Genomic DNA, 21,317 nt, shown 5'->3' with positions numbered 1-21,317 from the left:
ACACACACACACACACACACACACATACACACACACACACACATTTGCACATTATGGAGTTAAGTAAGATTTTATATTATTAATAGTTATTAATAAAAATTATTGTTTTGAAAATACCATTGTCTTGGTGAATTTCTATTGCTGGAAGTCTAGGTTGTCACAATGTATTTACGGGTAAGTTGGAAAATTGGTTCCTCCTTCAAGACCCATTTGTATGTGGGAGGGTGGGTGAATGTGTAGGTGAGTGTGCCTTCACTCACATCAGTGGAAATCCTCCAGCCTTACATGGCTTAGACACTGAAGCCAAAATTTTCAGTACACTGCCTACTGGAGCTCTTCACCATGTTGGGCTGAACCAGATAGGCATCCATGCTTACTTGTGGCCCATCGCCGGCCACCTCACACACGAGCAACAGCGGAAACACATCCTCCTGCTCACCGCACGCTGAGGCTCAGGCCACTGTCCAAATGGTGATTGATTGACAGGTCTGCTGGGACCTCTGGGTGCACGAGGATGGGAGGGAGAGAAGCCGGTCACCAGGGCTACAGGCAGGGGCCACCACTGTGGGGAACAGACGATTGATCCTTCCTTTGAGGGGAGTGCAGGGCCTCAGAAATTAGACTCCACACTGAACCTCTGTTTGCCCCCCTCCTCGGGACAAATTGAATGAGGCATGGGGAGCAGGTGGCAAAGTCAATAAATGTAACTGGATCAGAAGCAGAAAAGGCTGGAAATACACAGTGGGTGTATAGGTGGACAGAGAAACAGAACCAAAGTGAATCCTACTTCAGAACTGGGGCACCACTAGATGGGCTTTTAGACATAAAGGATGAAATTCCATCGAAGGTATTTACAAGCTTATCTTGAAAAGGTTGAGATTATATCAATGAGGATAAAGAATCAGAATTTTCTAAACAGCAAGATCTGAAAGTAAATTTCATTTTCAAAGTTCACTCAATTTCTTGGAGATTCATCGCTGTCTGTTGACTCTATAGTTGAATTGACATGTAATAACTATACCTCCGGAATCCTTTCCATTGAAGTCAAACAAAATGAAAACTCCAAAACAAACACTGAAGAAGAAAATGCCTTATCAGTGCTGGTAAATGGGATTAGGATAAGTTCGATATTTGATTGCCTGCATAGACATGGTGAGATGAAGGGCCTGCTTCTGCGTTTGTGCCTCAATGACTCCATGCTTGTCCTAAATTTTAGATTAGATATGTATTTATTTGTATATTGTCCAAATGAGGATAGCAAAGATGCTTTTGAAACATGCTGACCATTCCAATCTAGAAAGAGCAACTGCCAATTTGTGCACAGAATGTTCCCACACAGACAAGGGAACAACAGCTGGGTTATCTGCATTCAGCTCTGGTAATTGGCTACTGGCCAGGGTACTGAATTCTAAAAGCTAAACACTACAAACTTTTAACTATTTATGGAGTTCCATGGAATCCTGAAACATCTCAATGTACCGTAAAATCCCTGGTATCCGGCATTATGGGGATTGGAAGATGCCGGATATTTGCATTTTCCGGTTGCTTGAGACTTACTCTTTCAATTCATGACTAATACACCTGTATGAAGACAAACAATTTAAAAGACAAAAATACCAGACTGTACTTACACTGAACAAACTTCACACCATCCCTCTCTGGATAAACATCGATGCATTTTACTCTATTTTCAATCACATTCTTTGAAAACATTTAACCATCATTACATCTGCAGGTTCTTCCCCCTCCACAAAGCTACCCGAAAGATGAACAATAATAATTTAGATAATTAACTCCCCCTCCCCCAAGTTTACAGTTAAAGCATCTGACTGGGGCAACTCTTACTATGCAGGGATAAGGGAACCGCTTTAAGGGAGTCACCCCAATGGTGAGCGACATCAACCAGCTCTTCATTCTGGGCGACGCCATGGCTGTTTCACACAAATCTATTCAAATAGCTGATATGAGCAGATCATGACCAAGGCCCTCCACTGGCTGAATGTTTGCTCCCATCTTCACCAAATGTTTGTGTGGTACTTGAGGTTGCAAGTTTCTTGAATTCTTGATACAAGGGGTTTTACTGTATTGAAGAAGTAAAATGCCTTTGTGGAATGAGTGTGGTTGCCCTTACTTCTTGTGTTATTTGTCTGGTTCTAAGCACCTGGATTCTACAAAGTATTTGCTGCTTTAAACCCATGAAACTACAACTTCAGAATCAGAATTTATATTGTCCTGAAAGTTACACAAAATTTGTCGTTTTGTAGCAGTATTACAGTTGCAAATATTGCCTGGAATTGCATTTGAATAAAATAAATAAATTAATGGAAAAGGACAGAAAGTGAGGTAGTGCCTGTGGTTCCTTGTCCATTCTGAAATCTGATGGCAGAGGGTGAGAAGCTATTTTTATACAGTTGGGTGTTTGTCTTCAGGCTCCAGTACCTTCCTGATGGTAGCAGTGTGAAGAGGGTACAGTCTGGGTGGTGATGTTCCTTAAGGATGGAGGCTGCTTTCTTAAGATGCCACCTCTTGTAGATGTCGTCGATGGAGTGAAGTCCGATGCTCGTGATAGTGGTGGCTGAGTTCACAACTCTCTGGAGTCTTATCCTGTCCTGTGAATTGGCACCTCCATACCAGGCAGTGATTCAACCAGTCAGAATTCTCTCCACCGTACACCTTTAGAAATTTGCAAGAGTCTTTGGTGACGTACTTCTCAAACTCCTCATTTGCAAGGCTTCTTCATGAATGCATTGACAGGAAGGCCCCAGGATGGATCCTCAGAAATATTGACACTCAGGAAGTTGAAGTTCTTAACCCTCGATGAGGGATCAGTTCATGTTCTGATTTCCTCCTAAAGTTCACAATCAGTTCCTTAGTTTGAATGCAAGGTTGTTCTTGTGACACCACTCAACTTGCTGATCTATCTCACTCCTGTAGACTTCCTCATTGCCATCTGTGATTGCCATTTGTAGACGGCATTTGAATTAAGCCTAACCACACAGTCATGGGTGTAGAGTGAGTAGAGCAGTGGGCTGAACATTCATCCTTGAGGTACGCCAGCGTTGACTGTCGGTGAAGAGGAGACGTTGTTTCCAATTTGTACTGACGATGGTCTTCTGACGAGGAAGTCAAGGATGCAGTTGCAGAGGCCCAGGATCTGATCAGCTCTGAGGGTATGATGGTGTTGAAAGCTGAGCTGTAGTCAATGAGAAGTCGCCTGATGTTCCGTATTGCTGTTGTCTTGGTGATCCAGAGCTGAGGGGCGAGCCAGTGAGATTGCATCTGCTGTGGAGTGACTGTGGTGGTAGGTAAACTGCAGTGGGTCCAGGTCTTTACTTGGGTGCAAGTTAATTCTGGCCATGACCAGCCTCTCGAAGCACTTCACCACAGTAGATGTGAGTGGTGTGTGATAATCAATGAAGCAGCTCCCTCGGCTCATCTTAAGCACTGGTTTGATTGATGCCCCTTTGAAGTGGATTGGGACCTCCGACTGCAGCAATGAGAGATTGAAAATATCTGTGAGCACTCCAGCTAGTTTGGAATTTTGCACACAAAAAAAATCTTCAAACAGAAATCTTGATACTACAATAAGTGATTTAATTCTTCACAGGCAGTTTGCTTTCTTCAAGACATCAAACAAAATCAGTTGAATTGACAGTGATGTGCCTTGATACATTGATATCCCAAGGCACCAATCCAAAATGGTAAACATAGTGGCGTCATTGAATTGTGTTCTGCTTCAGATCCTTTGACTTCAATTGAAAGGATTTCAGGGGCTGATTAATATATGTTAATGCAACAATATAGAACTAGCAGACAGGAATGAATTTCTGAGGTGTTTACAGGTCAGTCTGGCTTTGTAAAACACCCTTGCCTTCTGAGTCCTTCTCGAACACTAGTACATCAATAAATGCACAGCTGAAACAAAACTACCTTTGTTAAACACAATTTGATTTCCTTTAAAATGTTTTACTTTACAATCCTCGGGATATGCCCACATATTAATGACAGAGGCAACCAACCTTCTCATCTCATTCAAGATGTTGGAATTCTTTAATTCTCCCAGCTGAGAAAAGCAGTGAAACCATAAATATTTAGTCCAATCAAGCGTTAATAAATATGATTTTTAAAAAGCCAGCTCTCTATTTCCCTCAGACCACCAATGTGATTACAAGCTTTTTTTCAAAAAACACATCAAAATGCTAGAGGTACTCGGCCAGTCTTTTTAGCGTCCATAGGAGGTACTGATGTTTCAGGCCTGAGCCCTTCCTCAAGGAACAAGGGGAATAAGCCAGAATTCAAACAATGCTGGCTGGGGGACGAATCCAGACCAACAAAGGGTGATAAGGGAGGAGGTAAGAATTTATTATGTTTGTGCAAAAGGAGATGGAAAGGAGAGACAGAGCTGAGGGAAGGTGATGGGGAGAAGAAGTGAGGGGGAGGAGGGCCAGAGAAATTGATATTAATGCCATCCAATTGGAGGATGCCCAGTTGGAAGATGAGGGGTTCTTCTTCCAATTTACGATTGGCCTCAGTCTGGAAGTGCATGGGAGCATTGACAGACATGACAGGAAAGAATATGATGGAGAATTGAAATGGGTGGCCTCTGGGAGATCCACGCTATTGCGGCGGACAGAGCCGAGGTGGTCAACAAAGTGGTCTCCTGGTCTGTGCCCAGTCTCTCCGATGTAGAGGAGACCACAACAGGAGCACCGGATGCGGTAGATGACCCCAGCAGATTCACCAGCGAGGTGTTGCATCACTTGGAAGGACTATTTGGGGCCCCGAATGTGTGGGCACATGTAGAGCATCTCCTATGGTCACAGGGGTAGACTCCAAGGGGACGGTTGATGGGGAGGGAGGAGTGGATAGAGGGTCCAGTCCCTGCAGAAGGCAGAGAGGGTTTGCCTATTCAAATTTCTATAAACTATTTCATGCCTAAATTAATGATGGGAGGAGCTTTATTACATCTCTGGAAATAATACATGCTATATCTTTGAGAACTGCTAAAAAAAAAAGAAAGAAAACACAGGGCACGAAAATACTGGAGAAACTCAACAAGTCATTCACCATCCATAGGCAGTGGATGTTTCAGGCTTAGTCCTTTATCAACAGGGCCAAAAATGAGTTGCGGGTGATGGGGGGTGGGGGGGTGGAGGGAGTTGGTAGGGATGGTGAAGGGGTAGGTGCACAGACTAATAGGTAAGAGGTAATGGGAGATAAAGTTGGGAGAGGTAGAAGGGTTAGAAGAGAGAGAAGCTGAGAAGTGATAGGGAAGGGGGTGGGGAGTTGGAAGAAATTAAAGGAAACTGCTCCTGAGGTTTGCAGGTTGCCTCAGTTTGGTAGAGCATCGGGCCATGGACAGACAAGTCAGCGTGGGAATGCGGGGCAGAATTGACATGGTAGGCCTCTGGGAGGTGGACAGAGCCGAGGTGACCTACAAAATAATCTCCCAGTCTGTGTCCAGGCATGCCAATGTTGAGAAGGCCACAACACGAGCACCGGACGCTGTAGATGACCCCTGCAGATTCACAAGTGAAGCATTGCATCACTTGGAAGGACTGTTTGAGGCCCCGAACAGTGGTGAGGGAGGAGGTGTGCGCGCAAGGGTAGCATTTCCTGTGGGTACAGGGGTAGGTACAAAGGGGCCCATTAGTGGGGAAGGGGAGGGGAGAGTCCCGGAAGGAGTGGATCCCGCAGAAGGCGGAGAGGGGAGAAGAGGGAAAGATGTGTCTGGTGTTGGATCACATGGTAGGTTGTGGAGTTGCAGTGGGTAAACAACTCAGTCTGCAGGTAACTTAGACATCCAGTATGGTAAAAGACCCTTTCGGCCAACAATCCCGTGCCGCACAATTACACCCAATTGACCTACAACTCCTGGTATGTTTTTGAGTGGTGGGAGGAAGCCGGAGCCTCCGGGGAAAACACGAGGAGAATGTACGAACACCTTACAGACAGCATGTGATTTGAACTCCGGTCCTGATCACTGGTGCATTAACAGCATTGGGCCGACCACTACACTAACGGTGTCACCCGTGGTGCAATAGGAATAAACAAGCAAGTAAATGTAGTGAGTTTTGTTGCAATAAGTTGTGCAAGGCATAAAGAAAAGTACAAAAACATAGTTCAGAGTAAAAAGAAAAGTCCAATTCAAACACAGCGCAAAGGCATAACCTTTTATTGATGAGATGTACATTTAAGAGTCTGATACAATCAGAAATAAATTGTCCTTGAATTTTGTTCACGTTTTCAAGCTCATGTATCTTCCGCCCGACGGAAGGGAGAAGAAGGGAGCGCGACCAGGGTGGGAGAGGTCCACGCTGGCAGTTTTCTCAAGACAGTGGGGTCGATGGAAGAGAGGATGAAGCAAAAACAAAATGCTGGTGAAACTGAGCAGGTACTTTATGGAGCAAAGATAAAGATGCATAACCAACGTTTCGGGCTTGAACCCTTCACCGAGGTACGAGCATAAGGTAGGCAGGAGCCTGAACAAAATGGTGAAGGGGAAGGGCAGTGGGAGGCCCACAGGGTGGATAAGGGAGGGAGGGCACACCAGCAAACAGGGAGGGATAGAATGGAGAGGGAAGTGGATGCAGAGCTGGAGGAAAGAAGTCTGAGGGATGGGGAAGAGAGGGAGAACAGGGATCTGCCTAGCAGAAACCAGAGGAGTCAACATTAATGCCATCTGGTTGTAGACGGAAAATACTACTCCTCCAATTTATGGCTGGTTTTTGTTTCATAGTACTTGAGGCCGTGGACAGACAAGGGAGTGGGTGGGGTGGTTGAACTGCCTTTACCAGTTCTAGATCAGGATCGAACCGATAGCAGAGAGGCTGAGCCACTGTACCATCTCATGAATGAGAGAAAGTCAGTTTTGGCCTAACATCCCCACCACTGTAACATCTGCCATTGAATCAATGACCAGCTGGCAGGAGTGAATACTGCTTCACATTATCCTGTCATCTGCTTAATTCTATGTCTAACAGAACCTAAAGATTAATGTCTTTGAGCTGCACACTTTGAGAGCTTGCCTGAATGGCACATGCATTTGCACATCTGCTGGAATGCTTTCAACTTCTGTCAGCCTCATTACTAGAATTAACGGGGCTGTGCATTCACTTGTTCATGAAGTGTGGCTCAGTCAGTATTGCTGCCCAGCTCAAGTTACCTTGTGGAGCATCTTCAGAGAAAACCAAGAATCTACATCGCTGATATTAGCAATTCGGACCCAAGACCCTTCAGGGTGGAAGGTGAAATGTTTAAAGGGAACATGAGGGGGAACTTTTTCACGCAGAGAGCCATGAGATGGTGGAACGAGCTGCCTGCTGAAGTGGTGAATGCAGGCTCGATTTAATAAAAATATAGGAGTGGGAAGGGTATCGAGGGCTATGGTCCGGGTTCAGGTGTGTGGAATAAGGCAGAATAATTGTTCTGCACAAACTAGATGGGCCAACAGGCCTGTTTCTGTGCTGTTCTATGGTTTATCAATTTATTTTTCATTCCACACTGCCCAAGTATTTCAGGAATATTCTGCTTTTCAGCATCTGTTTTTTTTTTGGACTTTCTCCGTCAATGCAGTCACGTATGGCCAAACTAGGCAACTTCCATCCCTGAAGAAATGTGCCAACCACCGCAGCTTTTAAGGACCATTTATCTTTGATGCTTATTTTCACACAAGGCTTATCCGGTTTAAACTTTCCATCTACCTTGGAAGGATTTGAACTCGCATCTGAGGGTCATCCGTCTACCTTCATGACAAGCTTTTGGCTACTGAATTTAATCTTGTATTTGTCCATCAAAGTCATAGACTTTCCGTTACCTGAGACAAAGCCAAACTCACGGGTGGGCCTCGACAAGATTGCAAACCATGCGTGCACTCCTCCCAGGTCTCGCTAATCCTGGATGGGTCACTTCACATTAGAAATATTGGTTTAGTTGGGTGGCACGGCTTCTGTTACCATGCTGTATCCCTAAATTAGAATTAAATATTTTTAAAAATTAGTTATTACAAAGCGGGGGTACACACCGGAACTCGAAAGTACGGATTCGAACCATCGTAACTTCGAAAATTTGTAAGTCGAACCATCGTAAATCAGGGTCTATCTGTCGTCTGGGTCAGCGCGGTGCCCAGTTCCACTCGTAATTCGATAAATGTAACAAAAGCAATGGAAAGGAACTCAAAAGAATTCAAAGAATATGTACTATCTCAAAATGAGATGTGCTTATCACAATTAACATAGAGGTTAGTGCAATGCTATCTTAGTTGCATACAGTGCTATCTGTATGTTCTCCCCTTGTCTGCATGGATTTCATCCAGGTGCTCCAGTCAAACCGTATCAGGAATTGTAAGTTAATTGGGGTATTTGGATGGCCTGGGCATGTGGGTTGGAAGGGCCTGTTACTATTCTGCAGGTCAAAATTTAATTTAAAAAAAGGTACTTTATTTTTTTCAATATCTGTTGCCATTGAACATTCCTAATTGGCCCAATTTAGCAATTTCCTAGTCACCATTTTGATAAGGTTGGTATTACCTCCCTGATGGACATTAGTGTATCAGGTATTAAACAAGAACATCTGCAACTGCTGGGGGTCGAGTTCAATACACCAACGTGCTGGAGAAACTCAGCAGGACACACAGCGTCCATAGGAAGTGAAGGGTAACTAACGTTTCGTTCCCCTTGCGTTTTGTTACCCTTACAGTTTCACAAGGAATTTATATCTTCTGATCCAATATCTCCTTCCTCATTTCTAAGCCCTAGAGAATACAGAGCAATCTCCCCAGTTTATCCCACATGTCAACCTTGGAACTGGTTTTCTATACGTGAAAGTTTATCCTCTTTTTCGATCTACACTTCCCACTCTTCCCGCTTCTTTCCCGCTGTCTCGGAAGAGAAGCCAACTTATTAAAAGACACATCCCACCCTGGCCACATGCTCTTCTTCCCCTATCTTGTCAGGAAGAAGATTCACGACATCACGCACTCCCAGAGCCAAAGAGTTTCTTCCCTGGTGTAATCAGAATCAGAATCAGGATTTATTGTCATGAACAACTCATGAAATTTGTTGTTTTGCAGGAGGAACATCGAGCAAACATTCATATTATAACCATCTTATGACATTACTATATAAAAAAAAAATAATCGTCCACGAAAAATAAGGCCGTGTCTTTGCTTATTCAGGAATCTGGCGGCAGCAGGGAAGACACTGTCCTTGTGCTCGTCTTTAGGCTCCTGTACCTTTTCCCCAATCGATGGTAGCAGAATGAAGAGGATATGGCCTGCATGGTGTGGGTCTTTGAGGATAGAGGCTGCTTTTTTAGGACACGATCTCATGTAGATGTCCTCAATAGAGTGATGTCGCAGGCCGAGTTAACAACCCTCTGAAATTTATTCTTGTCCTGAGATCTGGCGCCTCCATACCAGGTAGTGATGCAACCAGCCAGAATGCTTTCCATGGAAGTTTACAAGAATCTTTGATGACAAGCCAAATCTCCTCAGGAGCCTCCTTTGCAATTGCATCAATGTGGCGGCTCCAGGACAGATCCTCGGCAATGTTGACACCCAGTTCTTGACCTTCTCCACTGCTCGACGAGGACTGGATTGTGTTCCCCTGACTTCCACCTGAAGTCTGTAATTATCTCCTTGGTTTTACTGATATTGAGTGCAAGGAGATCGCATCCCTACATGAACCTTATCCTGGTAAAATACTGTTGTCTTTGCTCTATTCTAAGTGGTCACTCTCTGTCATTCTTATCTGTGTACCATGATTTAACAATTGTACTATGTTTAGGTTGACCTATTGAACTGCTTTCAAAATAAATATACTCATTGCACCTCAGTTCACCTGCCAATAAACTTGGACTTGAGATAATGGGTGCAAAATTGTGCATTATACTCACCAAGGCCCATATAATTGCAGGAGGCATCTTTCTTCCTGCACGCAGGTCTCTTGTAGTAAAGACAGCCTGCAATTTGGTTTCCTAATGGCTTGCTCCACCTTCATAGACTGGGAGGTTAGGCTTCAAGACTGAGATAAGACAAATGGAATGGGGAGGCTCTTGTAACTTATAAACCACCAGCAAGTTCTCACTCAGTGAGTTGGCTATGTCATGTCAGGGAGTGTTCAATTAAGACTGAGGTGTAGAGGAATTTCTTCTCACCGGGAATGGTGAACCACTGGAATTCTCTAATTCAGAAGGTTGTGGAGGCCAGATCTTTGAAGGTATTTAAAGAGGATGCTTCTTTGAAGGGTTGGAGAATTGAAAGGCTATAGAGAACTGGCACAATATAGGGATAAGCCGGAGACCATATCCTTTATGGAGGGATAGGGATAATATAATGAAAGAGGCTGAATTACCTATTTCTGCTCCTATTTCCTTATGTTCTTGTCCTCCCGCTAACTCTGCCAGAGCCATTGTTGTGACATAGATAAAAGGGACTTGAAGATCCACTTCTCAGGCCTGTCCCAGAAGTACAAATACAATGCTGGAGAAACTCTGCAGGACAAACAGTGTACTTTATACAGCAAAGGTGCGGGTGAGGTAGAATTACCGCTTAGTGGTAGTGAAAGAATACTGGTTACAGGTAAACATATCAAGAAATGTCAATAAACTGACTGTGCAATTCTGAGAAGGGGGACGGGGGGCATCAATAAAGTGCAAAAGTAAGAGTTCTTAAATGAATCCGTGACCTGGCCCACAGAAAAAAAAGAATTACAGGGTTGTATGTGTGTCATGTATGTGCTCTGACAATAAATCTGAACTTTGACTTTTCATGCACTAGGAGCACAAAGAAGCTGTCCGTAAGCAGCAGAAGGGATGGTCCACTTCACTCACTACCCACCCAACTTGGCAGCATCCGCAGCACCTCGGCCGCAAATCGTAAGTGAAAGTAAGTCGCGCTCGATCCCGAGGGACGGTTTGAGAAGAAGGACCTCTCCAGGGAAAAAGATTATATAAGGATTCAGGAAGACGGAGAGTGAATGGGATTAAAGAATGCTGCAGGAAATGCAAGTCTAAACCATTCCTGAATTAGGTCAAGATTCACAGAACAGTCGAAGACTGGAATGACATTAATATTGGCAGTTTGTTTGTTTTTAAAAATTGCAGAACACCCCCTCTGAACATTGTTGAGTGTATTTTTTCAACACTGGGTATGTGGACCTGCTTTGTATTGCCTTTATTGTTAACTGGAATTCTATCAAGTTTAAATATTGTCTTGGTGTAACTGTAAATGTTATTGAAAGGTCTTTGAGAATGGATGAATTTTAATGTTGGAGATAATTGAAATGTCAAGGCCTGCTCTGGTACATTGTGCATCAGGAATATTTGCTTCTCTGCAGAATGAGCATTGTCCAGGATGTGCGGTGAATTTTAATCCCAAGGATGGATTGGATTGGGTCAGATGGATGTAACCTTCACAGTCCTGGCCCTTCCAATACACTTCTACCTGCCCTATTGTGCTTTTAAAAGGGAGGTTAGGGAAAGGGTGACCAACCCACTGTTAGGCTGCATATAGAACCATACAGAAACAGGCCATTCAGCCCATCAAGTCATTGGTGAACTATTAGTCAGCCTAGTCCCATTGATCTGCGCCCAGGCCATAGCCCTCCATATCCCTCCTGTCCGTGGACCTGCCCAAATGTTTCTTATTTGAGATTGCATTCATCACTTTAGCTGGGAGCTTGTTCCACACTCCCACTGCTTTCTGCATGAAATTCAAATTTACACTACAGCACAGTACAGACTATTTCGGCCCACGAGCTACCCAGTTTACGCCCAATTAACTGACATTGCGGTACATTTTGAACAGTGGGAGGAAAACGGAGCCTCCGGGGAAAACCCATGGGGAGAACATATAAACTCCTTGCAGGGATTTGAACCCCGGTCTGATCGCTAACCTGAAGATCAGCTGAAAATCCCCTTCAAACAATTCAGCTTTCACCTTAACCCATGTCCTCTAGTTCTTGCCTCTTTTAACCACAGTGAGAAAAAAAATGCTTGAGTTTTATCTATACCACTCAAATTATATAATTGATGCTTTTTACAGTGGGATATATTTTAATGTTTAACTCAAAGGATAGAAGTTTATAAAATTATTTGAGGCAGTCAGAAATATGTCACATGCTAGAGGATATGTATTGGGTGTGAAGAGGAAAAGTTTATAGGAAGAATGCCTGGAACAGGCTGCCAGGGGTCATAGTGGACGCAGAAACAAGAGAGGAATATATGAGGCTTCAAGACATGCAGGGATATGAATTATCTGCAAGCAGAGGAGTTTTAGTTTGAGTATCATGTTTAGCTTCCCCCATGAGTTGCAAAACCCTCATCGCTGCGACGTCAGCCCACTTTGTCATCATGACTGACCTGCGTTCCATCACCACCCCTCCGCCTCCTCCTTCCCCAGCGGCTGCCTGTCAACTTTTCCCTGCCTGCTTTCCTCCAAGCAGTTCAGCTTTCAATCTGGCACGAAACTTTTACAAGACATTCAGCTGTTTGTTATGGCCCAACACATGGTAAACATTGAACCTATTGTTCAAGAATCCTTCTCAAAATGTAACTCGCTCTTCAGTCAACAGAGCAATCACCCTTCAAGAACTCATCTCTAACATTTTCCATTCTCTTCTTTCCTCAATCCTTCACATATGCTTCATGGACCTTCAGCTCCATCATTCCTTCTCTGAGAACTGCTGAACAATCCCTCCTTGCTTTGAACACTCCTTAAAGGCCAAACCTTTGACCAAGTTTTTGCTAACCTATCCTAAACTATCGATGACAAGATCTTCTGCCAATCACACTCCTGTGGCATATTTGATCGTATCAGCAAAACCCGACGAAACGTTCTCCAGTTCGCGGTGCAAAACAGTGCAAACACACATACAGAAATAACATACATACAGGCACCAATATACATACACAAAATTTATATACATAAGTTACTTAACTATGGGAAAGATATCAATAATATAGAAAGAGTGCAGAGAAGATTTACTAAGTTGTTGCCTGGACTTCAGGAATTGAGTTACAGGGGAAAGTTAAACAGGTTAGGACGTTATTCCCTGGAGCACAAAAGAATGAGGCAAGATTTAATAGAGGCTTTAAAAATTATGAGGGGGATAGACAGAGTAAAGGTAGATAGGCTTTTTTTCCACTGAGATACGAACCAGATGATGTGGGTTAAGTGTGAAAGGGGAAATGTTCTGGGGGAACATGGGATGAACTTCTTCACACAGAGAGTGGTGGGAGTATGGAATGAGCTGCCAGCTGAAATGGTGAATGTGGGCTCAATTTTACCATTTAAGAAGAATTTGGACAGGTGCATAGAGGTATGGAGGGCTATGGACTGGGTGCAGGTCAATGGGACTAGGCAAAAAAAAACTGGTTTGGCACAGACTGAAATGGCTGAAGAGGCCTATTTCTGTGTTATAATGTTCTGTGGTTCTATGGTTTGAAGTACTATTAATAAATAGTAGAGTCATGGGGAGTTGTTTTAACAGTTCAAAATTCACTCAAATTCACTGCCCATGGAAAGAAGCTGTTCCTCAGCTTGGTGGCGCTGGCTCTGATACTCCTGTATCTCTTTTCTGAAGAGAGTCGTTGAAAGATGTTGTGTTGCAGGGTGGTAGAGCTCCTCATGGATTTTGTGAGCCCTCTTTAAGCAATGATCCCATAAAATCACATAGATCGTGTATGGGGGAGGGAGACCCCAGTTATTCTCTTTGCTGCTTTTATAATCCTGTGAATTGATCTCCAATCCAATGCTTTAAAGCAACATGACCACACTATGATGTAGCTGGCATGGGGAACTATCAATAGAGCTCCTGTAGAAGGTTGACAATTTTGGCTGGTTACTTTTCCCATCTCAGCCTTCTAAGGAAGTGCAGTTGCTGTTGTGCCCTCCTGACAAGTGAGATGGTGTGTGTCTAAGATAGGTCACTTCCTATTTGGACTCCAAGGTGCTCTCCACTACTGAGTGATTAATGCATCGTGGAGGGTGATTTTCCCAGGTCCTCCTGAAGTCCACATTCATCTCCTTTGTCTTGTCAAGTTGAGACTCAGGTTGTTATTCTCTGTAGTGTAACTCATGCTGTGGCTTATGAAGCAGGTATTGCAGTCCTTCTGGGTCAGTGGCATGACAGACTATGGTCATTCCATTAGGAAATCCAGAATCCAATTACAGAGAGGGGCATTGAGTCCCAGCGAGGACAGTTTCTCTACCATCCTCAGGGTACAATTGTATTATACACTGAGCCAAAGTCAATGAACAGCAGCCTTGAGGTGTATCACCATTTTCAGTGGGAAGATTTCTCCACATCTGTTCTTTTTGATCATCTCCAAATTTAGTAGATTTGTCATTGGCCAAATTCTAATCTCAAAAATCCCCTTCCTGCATCTGTCAATCTGTCTTATCTCCCTTTTAATGCACATGAAACACCCACTTCCCTAACCAAACTGAGATCACCTATGCTAATATCTCCTTGTGCGACTTGGCACGTGACTTGGTAATTGTCCTGCTTTTTCACTTATGATATTTAGCTATGTTAAATGCTTGGTTCTAATAGCATCTATTATATCAATCCCCCAAATTAAGCCACTTCTCTGTTTGGATTTATTGCCTGGTAAGTTTCCATGTTTCCAGATGCTATTTTAACCACTTACAGCACAGAACAGGCCAGTTCGGCCCTACATTTAAATAGTCTTCAGTTGTTCTGACACTTGGATTCCTGTATTGGCATCACCCAGCAGTTTATTTTGGCCGGCTGGACAGTATTCCTTGTCTTGCTCATTCTGGTGCAATTCACAGGCTTCACAAATGTTCAAGTTTGGCGTAGCGGTTAGCACAATGCCTTTACACCATCAGCAATGGGGTCCAGAGCGGGGTTCGAGTCCTGTGCAGTCTGTAAGGAGATTATACATTCTCCCCGCTTCTGTGTGGGGTTTCTCTGGGGGCTTTGGTTTCCTCCCACCCTTCAAATTGCATAGGGGTGTAGCTTAATGGATCGTAAATTGGGCACCACGGACTCATTGGCACGTTACCGAGCTGTATGAATAAATTTAATTTTTTTAAAATCCTGCCTCCAGGTACATGCAGGACACTACACTGCGCTGCACTGCAATTCTGGTCTCTCATCACTTTCTTTTCAACAACTCAGACTATTAATTCAGCTGATAGCACTCAAGGTTCTTAGATGAAACATTGTGAGTCTAAGTCACACACCTCTAGGAACTGGGAGTTGAACAAGAAAGTCTGCTGATGCCGTGGATGAGTGCAATACACACGCATGCTGGAGAAACTCAGCAGGTCACACAACATCCATAGGAAGTAAAGGGTAACCAATGTTTTGGGCCTGGTCCCTCATAGGATCTGGTCATTCACTTGCCCAGGAAGGCAGAAGGACGCAAACAAAGCCAGGCCCTTCACAGGCTCTGACCTCCCATCCACCGAAGACATCTATGTAAGACACTGGTTTAAGAAGGCAGCCACCATCTAAAAGAGTGGTTCTAAACCTTTCCCTTTCCACTCACCTACCACTTTAAGTAATCCCTATGCCATTGGTGCTCTTTAATTAGTAAAGGATTGCTTAAGGTGATAGGTGAGTGGGAAGTGAGGGTTGAGAATCACTGCTCTCGACCCAATTGTTACTGAAATACTTTGTTTGAGAAAAATTGCCATTGGTCCATTTCCTTTGGAGTTAGGAAACCGTGCACATAACAAGTCAATGAGGTACGCTTAAAACAGTGGTTTATAAATGTTTTCTTTCTACCCACATCCCACCTTAAGCAAATCTTTACTAATCACAAAGAATAGGGAATAGTTAAAGTCGTATGAGAGTGGAAAGACAAAAGGTTGAGAACCACTGATCTAAAAGGACACCTACCTATCTCTTCACAACCTCTTCTCACTGCTTCCTTCAGGCAGGAGGTACAGAAGTCCAAAGCCCAACACCTCCAGGTTCAAGAAGAGTTTACTTCAAATTTCTATCAGGCTCTTGAATCTCACCTTGTGGCACTAATTCACTAGAACTACAAAAATACAGTCAATTAGCTCATGTCATTATTATGCCAAGAACTCCTGGATTTTGAGCATGAACATGCTGGCCCAACGTTCTACCATTGTACTGAAGGAGAGCTTCACTGCCAGACCTTGTGAGGTTCTTGTGATGCTATGGCAATAATTTGAGAATAAACAAAAGATTGACCTCTGTCATTGTACCTATCTCAAGCCATTTATCTACCACCCAGAAATCGTTATGTTGCTGGTTGAAGGTGCTTGCTTTGTACAAATTGGCTGCCACCTTTCCTACCATTCAACTGTACTCAATAGTATTGCAATGGCTCTAAGGTGACGAGAGGCAAAGATAGAAGCTGCCGAGATGCAAGTTTTTAATTTTTGTCAATGGGAGAGCCATAGAGTCAGACATTGTGAAAACAGGCCTTTCTGCCCAACTGGCCTATTCTGACCAAAATGCCCCACCCACCTCCTTCCACATGAATGTGTTTGGCCATTATTCTTCTTAATCCAACCTATCTGAGTATCTGTCCAAATATTTTACTTAAACATTTCAATAGTACCTGTCTCAACCTCCTCATCCCATTCCTTACACTCTCTCACCACCCTCTGTGCAAAAAAAATGCGCCTCAAAATCCTGTTAAATTTGTCCCCCTGTGATGTGAGAAACAAGTTTGTCAGGTCTGAGAAGCAATGAGTTTGACCACATGTTGATGGTGACAAAAGGTCTTTATTTCACCTCGGGTGGGGTGGGGGGAGAGAAAGTAAAAGCACAACATGGACTACATAGGCAAGACTCATCCAATACATTTGCATTGGACCCAACAACATAACCGACAGTCGCTACACACTGTATAATCTAGCAGAAAGATGCAGCAACACGACCAGCCACCCCTTGACCTGGCACAGGTATAGCTCCTTAATTAGTTGGAAAGAAAGAAATTACAAAGATCGATTTGCACATGTGCACTGCACCAAGCCCAGCCCATCACTGGCACACACCTTGGCATTGACTCTCCAGCATTGTCTATGGCTCGTGACCTGGAATGGAGCTTGGGTTTGTTCCTGTTTACTGGGGTTTATACCGTAGCCAGCCAGTGGGGGCCAGCTCAGGTGTCCCAAATTAGGTTAAGTGATTAAATGAGCCAGTAGTGAGATGTGTATTCCTTCATAAGGGCAAAGGCAAGGCCAAGGGCAAGGTGTGTGTTCTTGATGTGGATGTTCTTGATTGAGATTGACAGATGTGGTGGTTTCCAACCCGGCTGCTGCTGGAGGGGTCACATGACCCACCATAGGACACCACCCTCCCCTAAATTGATGTCCCCTGGATATTGATTCCCCTACTCTGGGGAAAAGTCTCTTCGCATTCACCTCCATGAGATCACCACCTATCCTCATGCAATCCAAGGAATAAACCCCTCACCTGCACAACCTCTAGCCGTGGCTCAGGCTCCTGAGTCCTGGTATCATCCTAGCAAACCTTCTCTGCACCCTCTCCCAGCTTGCCATCTCTCCCACAGCACTGTGACCAACACTAAACACAATACTCGAAAGCGGCCTCACCAATGTTGTGTACAACTTCAACGTTATTTCTGATTAAACAATACATATTTTCAGATCCTTAATCTGATTAACTGAATGAAAATTAAAGCAAAAATAAAGTGAAAAAAATGAATGTTGCAACTAATGGGTAAATTAGGGAGTCCTAATTATAAAGGATTGCTTTCTTCCCTTTATAAACTGCTCTCAAGATCTAGGGATAGTTCCCTGGGTGGTATGAAGAATTTATGGGAATAGGACTTTCAACAACCATTTGCTGAAAGTACATAGGATTTGACTTTGAAATGTGTTCACTCATCTTCTATTCGGTTCTCAACCTTTTTCTTTCCACTCACATTCCACCTTAACTATTTCCTATGCCATAGGTGCTCTGTGATTCGTAAGGGATTGCTTAAGGTGGGATGTGGGTGGAAAGAAAAAGTTTGAAAACCACTGTTTTAATTGTCCCTAATTGACTCGTTATGTGTACGGTTTCCTAACTCCAAAGGAAATGGGCGAATGACAATTGTTCTCAAGCAAAGTATTTCAGTTACAATTGGGTCTAGAGCAGTGATTCTCACTCCCCACTTCCCACTCACCTACCACCTTAAGCAATCCCTTACTAATCACAGAGCACCGATGGCATCGGGAGTACTTTAAATGGTACATGAGTTGGAAATAAAAGGTTGAGAACCACTGTCAGCTAGACACTCAATAATTCACTTTTCCAAGGTTCAGTTAGCAAATTTTATCCTAATATCTAAATGTGAAAAATGCATAACTGAGGAAGGCACGGTGTATCATATGTTTTGGCTCTGCCTTTCTCCCTTGAATTTCTGGCAAGGAGTATTTCCCACTTTATCATTAGTTCTTAATATTAATTTGACTCCTGGCCCTTTCAATGCTATTTTTGGAGTGAATGAGCCGATGGATTTAATACTGATTGTTTCACAATCCCACGTGGTGGCTTTTGCTTCCCTCGTTGCTAGAAGGGCCATTTTGCGTGACAGAAAGATGCTGTCCCTCCCACTCACACTCACTGGCTATTGGATGTGATGGAATGTCTGTCTCTAGAAGGAAAATTAGGTGTTCTACTATTGCAATAGACCTTAACTCCATTTCTCTTTGGGGTCCTTTTCTCAATTACTTTCCAAATTTGTAGATTATTCATCTCTGTTTTTTTTTAATGACCCTCGAGTTATTACTATTAATAGTGCACTCCTCAACTTGGCCAGAAACCATCTAGGGTGGGGGTTTAATTATTAGTTTAGATTAAATGGTTTGTTTTTACTTTTCTTTTCCATTTACTAAAACATGTACCTTGTTCATCATTACTTGATACTGTTCTTTCTTTCTTCCTTTGACTTGGCTTTGCGGATGAAGATTTATGGAGGGGTAAAGTCCACGTCAGCTGCAGGCTCGTTTGTGGCTGACAAGTCCGATGCGGGACAGGCAGGCGCGGTTGCAGTGGTTGCAGGGGAAAATTGGTGGGTTGGGGTTGGGTGTTGGGTTTTTCCTCCTTTGTCTTTTGTCAGTGAGGTGAGCTCTGCGGTCTTCTTCAAAGGAGGCTGCTGCCCGCCGAACTGTGAGGCGCCAAGATGCACTGTTGGAGGCGAGATCAGCCCACTGAAAGTGGTCAATGGGGCAGGCACCAAGAGATTTATTTAGGCAGTGTTGTACCTCTTCTTTGGTGCACCTCTGTCACGGTGGCCAGTGGAGAGCTCGCCATAGAACATGATCTTGGGAAGGCGATGGTCCTCCATTCTGGAGACGTGACCTACCCAGCGCAGGTGGATCTTCAGCAGCGTGGATTCGATGCTGTCGGCCTCTGCCATCTCGAGTACTTCGATGTTAGGGATGAAGTCACTTCAATGAATGTTGAGGATGGAGCGGAGACAACGCTGGTGGAAGCATTCTAGGAGCCGTAGGCGATGCTGGTAGAGGACCCATGATTCAGAGCCGAACAGGAGTGTAGGTATGACAACGGCTCTGTATACGCTTATCTTTGTGAGGTTTTTCAGTTGGTTGTTTTTCCAGACTCTTTTGTGTAGTCTTCCAAAGGCGTTATTTGCTTTGGCGAGTCTGTTGTCTATCTCATTGTCGATCCTTGCATCTGATGAAGTGGTGCAGCCGGGATAGGTAAACTGGTTGACCGTTTTGAGTTTTGTGTGCCCGATGGAGATGTGGGGGGGCTGGTAGTCATGGTGGGGAGCTGGCTGATGGAGGACTGTAACTTGATATTAATTTACTATTATTACTAGATGTACCTATGTATTTTCCATATATTAAAACCAATAAAAAAGATTGAAAAAAGAAAAAGTCGCAGTCTGAGGAAATCGGGAGATGTTAAAATGCACAATTCGTTCTTCAGATAAACAAAGCTTGAATTCAGGATAACTACCTTGGGAGTCCACCGTACACAGAGAGGTCATTAGAACAAGTGTTGTGAAGAAGCTCTGACCAGCCAGGTTAGATTTTGTCGAAGTTCCAACATTATATGCTGGGATTTTCATCTCTTCACAATTCAGGTTCTTCTTGACAGACTGACGCTGGTGGTGAATACAGATCAGGCTCTCGACAAGGCTTTGTAGGCAACTCACTAGAAGAACACAAGCTGACTGGGACAGTGCCAGGTTGCAGCAGGTGGGCCCAAGTTTGTATAGTTTCTGTAGCAACAAACATTCTTTTAGCAAGAAGAGACAGGTGATAAGGAAGCGCCTTGCTACTGTGCGCAAGGTGTCAGCTAATTGGATCAAGGAATCGGAGTATCTCTGGACTTTGAGGTAAGAAGACTGAGGATTGGCACGTAAACAATAAAAAATTCTGCCAAAACACATCTTTGAGCAGCACATCAAGATCTTTTGTAACAGCAAAGAATCCAGGCATCATCATTCAATATAGGCCACCCGGTGAACTCTGCCAGGAAAGTTCCTTGCAATCCCGACAGTGGGAGTTAAACACATGATGCTTGGGCGAAAGTAAAGTCATTAATGCTACAATTAAATCCCTACATGATAAGAGAATGGAAACTAAGAGGAACAATTAATTAGGCACATAGCACAATAGCGTGGCAGCTAGCACAATGCCATTATACCACCAGCAACCTGGGTTCAAATTCGGCACTGTCTGTAAGGGGTTTGTACATCTTCCCTGTGTCCATGTGGGCCAAATAACTGCACATAATAACCATATGAGACTCTTATAACGATGAAGCAATATTTATTTGTATAAATGAATACTTGTCCAACATATGCATTGTTTGTGTGTTATGTCTAGTTGTATGATGGTGTGTTTTGTTCTACACACAAAAGATAAAGTCTGTTCTACAGGCTTTATTCAGCATAAACTTCCACAGAGCTGGCTGTGAGAGTAGCTGTTGCAAGCTCTGAGACTGGCTTCGAAGGGCCGGATCTAGCTTATATCCTGGAGGGTGATTGGCAGCTGACCGGTTGGGGCTTGATCCATTCAGGTCAGCTGATTGACAGCCGGCCAGGTGTTGCCCTTTTCTCCCGTGCTCTTCTGCAGGAACAGAGGTCGCCCCCTGCAGTCGGCTGGTAGTGTATCACCACAGACCAGAGAACGCTGATTCCTCGAGTTGTACAATCAGATGACAACAAAGTCAACTTGACTTAATTTCCTCCAGGCACTCTGGTCTCCTCCCACCTTCCAAAGACATATTGTGGTAGTGGAATAATCGATCACATTTTACGGCGGGGGCTTGTGGGTCGGAAGGATCTGACGCCATTCTGTATCTCTCTACATTTAAAATAAAAAT

This window comes from Narcine bancroftii, chromosome 7, assembly GCF_036971445.1.
Source record: "Narcine bancroftii isolate sNarBan1 chromosome 7, sNarBan1.hap1, whole genome shotgun sequence".
NCBI classification, from domain to species: domain Eukaryota; kingdom Metazoa; phylum Chordata; class Chondrichthyes; order Torpediniformes; family Narcinidae; genus Narcine; species Narcine bancroftii.
Note: the sequence above shows the minus strand (reverse complement) of the source record.